Genomic DNA, 10,999 nt, shown 5'->3' on the forward strand with positions numbered 1-10,999 from the left:
CGCGAGAAGCGAAAACCACAGATTACCGGTGCGGCGGAAGGGAACGATGAGTGGGTTTCGGACGAACAGGATGCCGCTTATATAGGGTTGAGGGGTCGGCGGCGAGGAAACCCTAGCTCGTATTAGCATCAGATTGTGGTAACAGGCCGACGTGTAACCAAATTGGGCCGGTAAAATATGGGCCTAATCTATAGTTTTGGCCCAAACTCTATACACCTTGTCCTTTTCTATTACTTTCTTTTTTGTCTACTGGGAATCAGGGATGAATAGCAGAAGAACACAAATGTCGTTTTTGTTTATTACTAAATAAAATTCAGAAAACATGAGTAAAAATTTAAGTTGTGGTAACAAAGAGATCGTTCCCTTCTTGCAGTCAAGAGAATGGAGATACATAGGACAGAAAAAAGAGAAGGATTTTATGGAGTGAATTGTGAACAGATTCTACATATCCCTACCGGAGTTGTGTAGGTACAGTGTTGCTGTGTTAGTATCACACATTCACACCGCACACAATTAATAACAGATTAAAAGTTTAAAGCTAGATTTACCCAATATTTTTCAGGGAAAGGCCGAACGAACTAAATTAAGACTGATTAATGATCATCTCGTGATATGGGCCGTATTCTCCCACTGGGCTCACCACAACAAAAAGTTCTGGCCCATCTCATTCTCTATCCTTCCCCCCAACGATAAAACCGAGAAAACTATGCTAACTGCATCTAGGTTGAATTCAGATCCTCTGCATTTAGAGGTATATATATACAAAGGATATAAATAGTCATGTGCTTTTGAAAAAACTTCCAACCACACCATCATATTTTAACGTTTCATATTATATCACTATAGTAATGTGCTAAAACACATGAGAGGCTACTAGGGTAGGCAACAAAATCAGTCACCGTTGTTTCAAGACTTTTGCCACAATGCCATGTAGTAGTTACTGTAATAGACTCCTACTCCCTCCATAAAAAAAAAAAAAAACCTAAGAGAGATATTACCTCTTCGAGTACAACGAATCTGGACAACATTATCTAGATTCATTATACTAGGAGGGAGTCACATCTCCTCCTAAGTTAGTTTTTTTTGGACGGAGGGAAAACTCAACCTAAGAGGGATATCTCTCCTATGATAACGAATTTAGATAAACGGTAGTTGTATTAGAAGGGGTCGGTTGAGTTTATTTAGGATGGAGGAGTAACATATTATTGTTGGTACAGAGGAGCCCTATCGTGGATTTATATCGGATGCAATCGATAGTGTCACCGCAACTTATGCAGTCCACCGCTATCCGTTAGATTCAAAACCGAGGATCAAGATGCATCCAGTACCGTAGATCACTACTATGACAAGATTTGTGAAGTACTTATATATCGATACCGGAGCTATCGACCTGATCCGTTCATTTTTTTTTTAAAAAAAGGGATGGTTGTTATTGTGTACAGTAGCTTAACTTATGGTTGCTATTTTAAACTGCAGATGATATGCATCCACCTGGGTTATATTTACGGGGATTGCTAACTAGGACAGCTTCGCACATGTATACAGTACTAGTACACAAAAAACACATGTACCGTAGATATATGTACTCGCAGCAACAACCAGACCAGAGCGATGGTGCCGAGGAGCCATTTTCGGCTGAACTTTGTACGGGCGTGACACGGACCTGTACTGTACGATGTAAAGTGTGTCTTCTGGGCTTGTACGACGACGCAGTTTGTTCCAAACGGCAGCTACGTACCCAAACCAAACCAGACTGACGAAACGTCTTGCTCCACTTGACCGTTGACCGCCGCAGGAAGCGCGCGTTGCATGTGCAAGTGCAACGGCGCCCAAAGTATGAACACCACGAGCGTGACCGTCGATCGTATGAACAGCGTCGACGATAGCTCGATCCATTGGTCAAGCGTCGGTCAGCAGATTTTTTTTCTTCTTCTTCTTCTTCTTTTTTTTCATATGAATGTCACTAGCAAATCTCGCGCACAACAGGGGGTGCCACGTCACTAAAACAATATTACAAATAATACCACTACCTTCTACCTAGCAGGTCTATTATTTATATATAACTCTATATACAAACTCTTCTAAATGGTCAATACTGTTTGGCAAGGTAGTCAGGGCCTAGAATATTGCCCCCCTCAAATCCTAATTAATTAAGTACTGTACTCAATTAGAAAAAAAAAATCTCATGTAGAACAAGAGGTCGGTTTATTGCCCGAGTACTAATTTTGCATTTTTAAACATTACTATGCGATATATTCCTATGTAGTATGGTAAAATTATAATGTATTAAAGTTGTATATATAATTGAGTGAAAACATGCTTTGTTTATATGAATTACGAGATTACCCTGCACAACTTTACGCGAAGCTCGATAATTGAAACATATTTAGACATGATGTATAACTCTTAAGTTCTATTTCCACAAATACAGCTGTAAAATGTTTATATCAACTGTTCTACACCATTATAATCTGGACCCATTCTGATCTAACGGTTTAATTTTTTTTACTTTCTTTAATTAATGTGAGAATATATGTCCTCTAGAGTAAATCTATTGCCCTGTTTTCGAGCTATCTTTATATATATAATCTACTCACTACCCCCGAATTTCAAACTCCTTGTAATTCTGCGTACATCCCAATTACTACTTTCCAAAGGTAATATGAAATTAAGGGAATAAAAGTATTTTCTAATTGTAGGGTCGTATTTGAATTTCGTCCCAAGACCTCAATTTTTTTAGAGACAGCCATGCTGTATAGTAGTCAGGTCTCTTAGGAGAATATTCACTGGTAAGAATTTTTGTATATGTAGTCATATACTTAAAAAAATACGAATATTAGGAAATGGTCTCGTGGAGCTAGCCGGAAAAATCCCTGGACATTTCTCTATGGAGTTGTATACTTTAAATACCTAAAAATGAATAAGTGATTAATGGAGTCTATACCTAGTAATGTCCTATATTCCCTAAAAAAATGTCATATATTAATTGTTCTCTCATACCTTTCGTCTACACTGGTGGAGAAATGCTATTTACTCCCGGTTTAGAACCCTTTGTAGTCCCGGTTTTTCAACCGGGACTACGAATCCGGGACTAAAGATCGCTATCTTTAGTCCCGGTTGGTAACACCAACCGGGAGTAAAGAGGGAGAATCTTTAGTAAGAGGGGAAGCGACAGTTTCTCGAGATCTTTTTTTTATTTTATTGTTGATTTGCTAATGGCTAGTGTTAATCCCTGTATTTTCTCCCGAATCGAATGGGATGCACATCCCCAAATCAACATCCCAAATATTAAGTTACTTATAGACACAGATCAAATACATCACAAATCCTACACATAGATCAAATACATCACAAATCCTAAAAAACTACACACAAATTAAATACATCACAGATTATACAAGATTATACATCTCAGATCCATGCGATGCAATGAATCACAAAATCTAAAAAATTATATATCCAGTGAAACACAAATTATATAAAAAAAGAAAAGCAAACGAGCCAGCGCCCGGCCGCCCGCCTGCCCACCGCCGCCGGCCTCCTGCCCGCCGCCGCCTGCCCACCGCCGCCGGCCTCCTGCCCGCCGCCGCCTCCCCCCGCGCGGCCGCGCCGCCGCCGGCCGGCTGATGGAAGAGGGAGTAGAGGGGTGGAGGAGGAAGGGCGGCTGATGGGAGGGAGGAGAAGAGGAAGGGGAGGAGGAGGAAGAAGAGAGGGGAGGGGAGGAGGAAGGGGATTGGATCTGAGAAGAGGAAGAGAGGGGATGTTCCAATCTTATCTAAATATATGTCTGGGACTTAACCGATCAGAAGTGTGAGAGAAATATTTACTCCCGGTTGATAACTCCAACCGGGACTAAAGATCGATCTTTACTCCCGGTTGGTATTACCAACAGGGACTAAAGTTCTAAAGTGGTAATCTTTAGTCCCGGTTGGTAGTATCAACCGGCACTAAAGATCCTCGGTCCCTTGACATACATCTAACAGGGGATGAACCGGGACTAAAAATCATCTTTAGTCCCGGTTGGTGTTAGATCAAATTTTTTTAACCGGGAATAAAAATCGTTTTTTGTCCTGGTTTTTAATAGAACCGGGACTATTGTAGAATTTGGTCGACCGACCAAATATGGTTTCTCCACCGGTGCTACTTAGACTACACTTTAATACTTCATACGCGCGACACAGGAAGAGGGAAACAGAAAGAAAGACTGCGAGCGGAGTCTTTAGTCGTTGAATAATCGTGCTTAATTTCTTGCGCAAACTGAACATATATTTTAGCCAAAGAGTGATGAGAGTTTGATGCGTCGTCCACCCTCCAATCTATCACGCTTAACTATAAACTGCTCGCTTTCGCAAACTGTCGATCACTGGATGGATCTGTGTCCAACTTGAACGTAATTAGGTTAACTGTGCGTATCCAATATGAATATAGATAGTACTACTATTGTGCAAAGCCACATAATGCCGGCACACGCACACATATGACAGTTATTAGACATTGACGAAAATTGACTTACCTAAACTACCTACGCGACACAGCAATATTATACAGAATCAGTTGCCCAGTTGTATGTATTGCCTAAGCTTAATTGGGAGGGGAGAGATAGAGTGAATAATCAGCACGCTGACGAACTCTCCATGAGGTCTTATTATGGTACCAGTCATCAACCCGAACGATGGACGGGTTATTATGGACTGATACTATATGCATTTGAATTTTAATATTATATTAAACATGTTGGTTATCTTCAAAATCAAAATTATAATACTTATATTAAAAGCAATCTATATTGGCTACAACTGATTAACAATTAATTTTAAGTTTTAAAATTAAACTAATAAAATACTCACTTCATCCTAAAATATAGAGATTTTGGTTGGATGAGACATATCTAAATAATAGAATTGAGAGTTCAAGCTGGTACGATTAAATATGACTTTTTGATTTTCTATATTGAAGTCAATGATATTTTCAGTTCATGATTTATTTAAGATCAGGTAATTTATTCTAAGTTAACATGAAAGCTCACAAAGTGTTCAATTACTACAAGTATAGGTACATCGATCCTAGAGAATTTCCTCACACTGATACTGAACCACAAAAGTTAGCACAAATAGCTTTCCAGGAAATAGGAAAAGAAAGGCAAAAGAAAACACAATGATTCAATGAAGTCGCAACTCGCAAGTCAAGAAGACAATCACACCTACCCAGCAAGCAACAGGTAGCTGTAAGTGCACGAAAAACACCAGCAACTGCAAGTGATTTTACAAGAAAATAGCCGAGGATTTGCGGGTCGCTGCACTATCAACAATGGTCCTAACTAAAGCTTCTCAACCTTTTACACGAAAAGGAGTCACAGATTTTGCACGAAAGAGTGCAGATCTGGGCCACTGGGAAGCGAAAACCGCAGATAATTTCGGCCAAATTCCTGTCCTTGTTTTTGAATTGGTTTCCGAAATGACCGACCGTCCGGGACAGCGACATGGCGATCGACTTGGACCGGAGACTGAAGATTGATGCAGGGCCCTGTGCGTGTAAATTGTCTGAGCATCAGATGACTGAAGGCTCTACAGCTGAAGTTAGTAATAATCTTGACTAGAATCGAGTTCGTCTAGTCTTTAAAATTTTAGAGCAGTTTGGAACAACGCGGACAATGTTTAAATTTGGGTCGGTGCAGGCAAATCGACAAAAACATGCAGGGTCGGTTTCGTTTTCTTTTGGTCTGTCAACTTGAATCAAAATCTAGAGCGAAGTGCTCAGGTCAAGTGAAGGGCATCTACACTTGGGGCGCAACAAAAGCTTTGTTTAGAGAACTCCAGAAGTCCTCTAGAGGCATCTCTAAAGCTTTTTGTTTCCTTTTCTTGCACAGGGCATCTCTGTACCTTTAAAAATCATTCAGGCATTCAGCACATGGAGCAGTGGAGGTAGTACACACCTACATTATATATATTTATATTGTAATTATATATTTATATTGTAACTTGTGCGCCGTGCTGTTGTGACATTATCGTACTGTGCTAAGCAAGCAACAACAGTATATGCCACGCTTTTGCAATTTCAGCATGTGGAACGGGCCAGCACACACCTACTCCTTTCGCTTTAAAATATACTTCGTTTAAAATATTTAAAATTTATATCACAATACATGTATTTATGCGACATTGATTTTAATGCATGTAAATCTATACATTTTCAAACAATGAGATACTTAGAAAAACAATAATGGTCAAAAATTGCACTTAAAGGACAAATGAAATAAAAAGAACTCCATATATTTATTACATACAAAAGTAGTTGTAGGGCTTGTTTGGTTTAGTGCCCTACCAAAATATTGGTAGTGCCAAAACTTAAGCATATTTTGGAATTACCAATATTTTGGTAGGGTAGTATTTTAAGTGAGTGGATTTGAATTGATACCAATTGAAAGCCAAATCTCATGTTATGGTCAAGAAAGTTATAGAATTATGCCAAATTAACCATGGGCATTACCATTTAATTGGCTTCAAACCAAACAATTACATTCACTATATAAACTACCAAAAAATTGGTATGGTAATATTTTGGAATCAATCCAAAATGACCCGTACTTACAAACAGTTGGCATTGACAACTTGGAAAATTGTAAGTTACGTTCTGCAATTTCGCTAGCTGTTGCTTCAGAAGCATGGTTAGATATATCGGTTGGCAACGGCTGCAGCCGCCAATTTGCAAACTGCGGCGGCAGGACATATGCTGAGCTCTAAAGCACTCAAGCAGCAAGCTATTGAATGGACATGGCTGTCAAAAACACATTGTTTAAGGAAGACGACTCGGTTTGGGGCTTAGCATTGGACTACTACTTGAACTGGCGATTCATGCGAGTATGCAACTATAGCTTGAAAATTTAGTTCACCTTAGTCAACGATACGATGGTTGCATGTTGCATACTTGCATAATGCATAGGGAGAAATTGCCTGCGGATTACAGACTTAATTAACAAGGTGCTCTGGAACTCTGAATCCATGGGCCATCTCCGGTAGTATAATTCTCCCATCGGAAGAAGCTGTGACATCCGTTGACAATTGCAAGGCAATTCCTTATTTGTCACTAAAAATTTACACGAATATTTATTTATCGCTAATGTTTCGTTGACATGTATCAATATTACAATCTTCATCTGGTTGACATTTTCGTAAGCTTTGCTGCATTGTGGTGGCATGAAATGATCGGAAGGATCGTCGGGTTTGCACGCTATATATGTCGAAAGCTTTTGCGTGTCTCGGAAAAAAAGAAAGCACACTAGGTATGTCACCATGAACAGCATTAAACAAAATTGATTATGAACCGCTGGCAGCTTGCCACGGCGTCCCGTCAGAATCGATCTCGTGAACAGTTTTCTGCAGGCATGCATTGACGCTGCAACAATACACGGCCCAGATGATTCCATGTTTTTTTTTTCTCAAATGCATGGTGGATCCCCCGGCATGACAACGGCTACACGATAGAAAAGAAGAGTGGAGTATACCCATTCGTCTCATAAAAAATCTAATTCTAACTACGAATATAAACATATATATGTCTAGATACATATTTTTTAAAAGAGTAGTATAGTTTTTACTACTTTATAGCGCGAGGCTTTATATATACGTCCATCATTTCTGATAGCTCATGTCACCAACCCACTCAAGAAGAACAGTAACAGCGTCGCTGTAGCATCGATCAATCGAGAGGCATTGCATCAATGGAGCTAGAAAAACAAATTGGCAAATCGCCGTGGCTCGCAATCGTTCTGAACTTTGTGATCTAGTGGATGCTATCCTGTTCAGAAAGCAATCAGTTATCTGACCAAAACTTCAACCTCCGTCAGATAATACCCGGCCGTAGCCGTCTGTCAAATCTTCTCCGTTTCCATATATAGCTAGGCATGGAAGTTTCCATGCCGGATTTGAGCGAAAAGATGAAGAACGTGTCGGCAGAGCTTATTACTGAGATATATATAACGAGATTATATTAATTAATCGATTGATTACGAGCATGCAACAGAGGCAAAATGGGAGACAGATGAAAAGTTGGAGCCATTTCAGGTGATCAATCGCCGTCGTCTTGCTGATTGCTGATCCATCACCATTACAACACAGCATTGTGCTCACTCCCACTAGCATCTGTCTTGGCGTGGTCATTTGGGGGCAATGGTCCATGATTATGGTGGCCTAAGCTGTATGTGGGGATCAGGTATACCACATCCCTCGCAAATATATGGCCGATCTCTCCTGCCATTATGTGCTTAGCTCGAATGTGGTTCACAAATATCTGACCGCGTGTTGCAGCAGTGCCCATCACGAACGAACTCTTGATAGATCAAGACAAGGAGGGTGCCTCATGGTGAAGTTGCCATTTCTCCTGCTAAGTTCTTCTCTAGTACTAAGTTCAGCGAGAACCATCCATGAAAGCAAAGTTTATTTTGGTTCCGATGCTACAACACTAGCATCGATTTACGGGCCCACCTAGAATCAGCTGTAACCTTTCCTCCCTCACACAAACAAATGAAGAAATATTTTTCTAAACGGCTAAATCGACTCCTTGACTGAGGTCGATTTTCTCTCTGACAAATAACAATTGTATCCCACAGTGCGTTAGGTTCGATGTTTTTGCCGCACGCGTCGATTCAACCCAACGCTGCAGATGCTCTAATAGCAAATTGTAGCTGAAGAAACTGTGTCCTCTAGTAGTACTTTCTCCGTTTTATAATGTAAGACTTTTCAACATTGTCCACATTCATATAGATATTTAGTTTCATCGCGAAGTGATTATGCCTGTACGTTGTACCCAACTTCCCTTTTGTAGTACTAGTAGTACGCGTTAGTAATATAGATGTACTAACGTTATGGGGCGATATTTGATAACTCAAACTAAAAAAATATAACCTCACAGTGACATTTGATATTTTAAAGACATTACTTTTCTGCATAGAATGGACGCTATTAATTTCAAGCAGAAAATTACATAAAGAGTTATGTTGGTGACAATCACATAGTACCGTACATATTTTTTCTGGCGTGCTGTATAAAATCAAATGACAGATGTCAATAGGATTCGAATTTGTTTCTTTTAAACCATAAATATTGAAATGATCTTTTACAGCAACACTTAAAAATCATGTGTTATGCACTTATGCTTGCATGTTGTACCCACCCAACTCTCCTTTTGTAGTACTACTAGTACATAGTAAGTACATAACGGCAAATGTGCTGCACCGGTAGGACACAAGGGAACATAACTGCATAAGTGGCAGGTCGTTAGAGTAAGATTCTTTCACGTGTAGCATGTTTGGCCTTATGGAGTCTGGACTGAGGACTTGACCACAAAAGCGCTAGTCCTAGTCGGTCTAGCTATTTAATGAACCAACTAAACAAGGCCTTCACACTAAATTAGAGTGGTACGGAGTTTTTTCTTCTCTTTTTTTAAAAATAGCCAGCCGAATTTCTGTTCAATTGCACAGATTAAGTTTGTCCGAAAGCATATTTTTATTTGTTATAATGATGAAGTTAATTTTCCCCACAATGTAAAAGATATTTTTGGTGACTGGCTAAGGGAAGTGCCTAGACCAAAAAAAAAATGATTTTGTTTGGAGCTAGTACTTTATGTTGGTCAATTTGGCGTTGTCGTGATGATATAGTTTTTAACCATAAAAAATGCCTAACATTATGCAGGTTATCTTCATGTGTTCCAATTGGCTCTACTCTTAGTGTATGATGCTTTCACAGGAACAACAGGATACTATGCGCAATGGTACTACACGCTTGGAATTAGTAGCCAAGGAACTTTTATTCCATTTTGGATGGCGTAGTACCTACAGAATTTCGTGATAGAATCTATGTGATTTTGAAAAAAAAATATTATTTTAGTAGATCATATCATCGGCAGAAGTTGGGGGTTTGTCCCATCTCGCCTTTTTTAACTTTTCTGTTCACGTCTGAATTTTTTGGCTGTGTGCCTACGGGCAGAGGCCGGAGATGTAACACATTTCCATTATCTAAAAAAAATGAAGTTAATTTTACAAATACTTTAATCTTTATACTTCATATGTTAATCTGGCATGGATACATGCACAATAACTTCTAGTTAGGCTGTATTTAGTTCACGCTAAAATTGAAAGTTTGGTTAAAATTGAAACAATGTGACGAAAAAGTTGGAAGTTTGTGTGTGTAGGAAAATTTTGATGTGATAGAAAAGTTGAAAGTTTAAAGAAAAACTTTGAAACTAAACACGGTCTTAATCTCCAAGAGGAAAAACGTGGTACTCCATCCGCTTTATTAGATTATAAGTCGCTTTGTCTTTGGTCGAAGTCAAACTACTTCAATTTTAATTCAGTTTGTAGAAAAAATAACAATATTTTCAACCCAAGACAAATATATTATACAAATTTATTTAATTATCGATTTAATGAAACTAATTTGGTGTTGTAATTATTACTATATTTGTTTACAAACTTTGTGAAACTTGAAATAATTTGATTTTGATTAAAGTTAAAACGACTTATAGTTAGAAACGGAGTGAGTCTTTTCTTTTAGACCTACTATTATACTAGAAAAAATGTCCGTGCATTGCAACGGGTGAAGTTTATTTTAATCTTATTATTGTTATATGGTTTAGGTAAGATGAAATTCACTGTAGGAGTTCGCTTGGATATATATTTTTTTAGAAAATCATGAGCTGCAGTTAGGAGTCCGATCGTCTCAAGTTAGCATGCGAGTTTTTTTAAACAGATTTCTTATATAATTACTTATGTATTAACAAAAGTAAACGATCTTGAAAACCGACTCAAATACGGATATGCATTTCCAAAAGCAAACGAACTTTAAAAAACAACTTATACACGGATGACGTATCAAAATACTGACAAAAACACCTTCAATTTTTGTAATAGTAGAGATATACTAGTCCATTTATACGTCAACTCTGATATGTAAGGAATATGTTTCTTGGCCCTGAGAAAGAAGAGCGAACATATAGCTAGGTATTG

The sequence above is a fragment of the Oryza glaberrima genome, chromosome 3 (genome assembly GCF_000147395.1).
Source record: "Oryza glaberrima chromosome 3, OglaRS2, whole genome shotgun sequence".
Taxonomy (NCBI): Eukaryota; Viridiplantae; Streptophyta; class Magnoliopsida; order Poales; family Poaceae; genus Oryza; species Oryza glaberrima.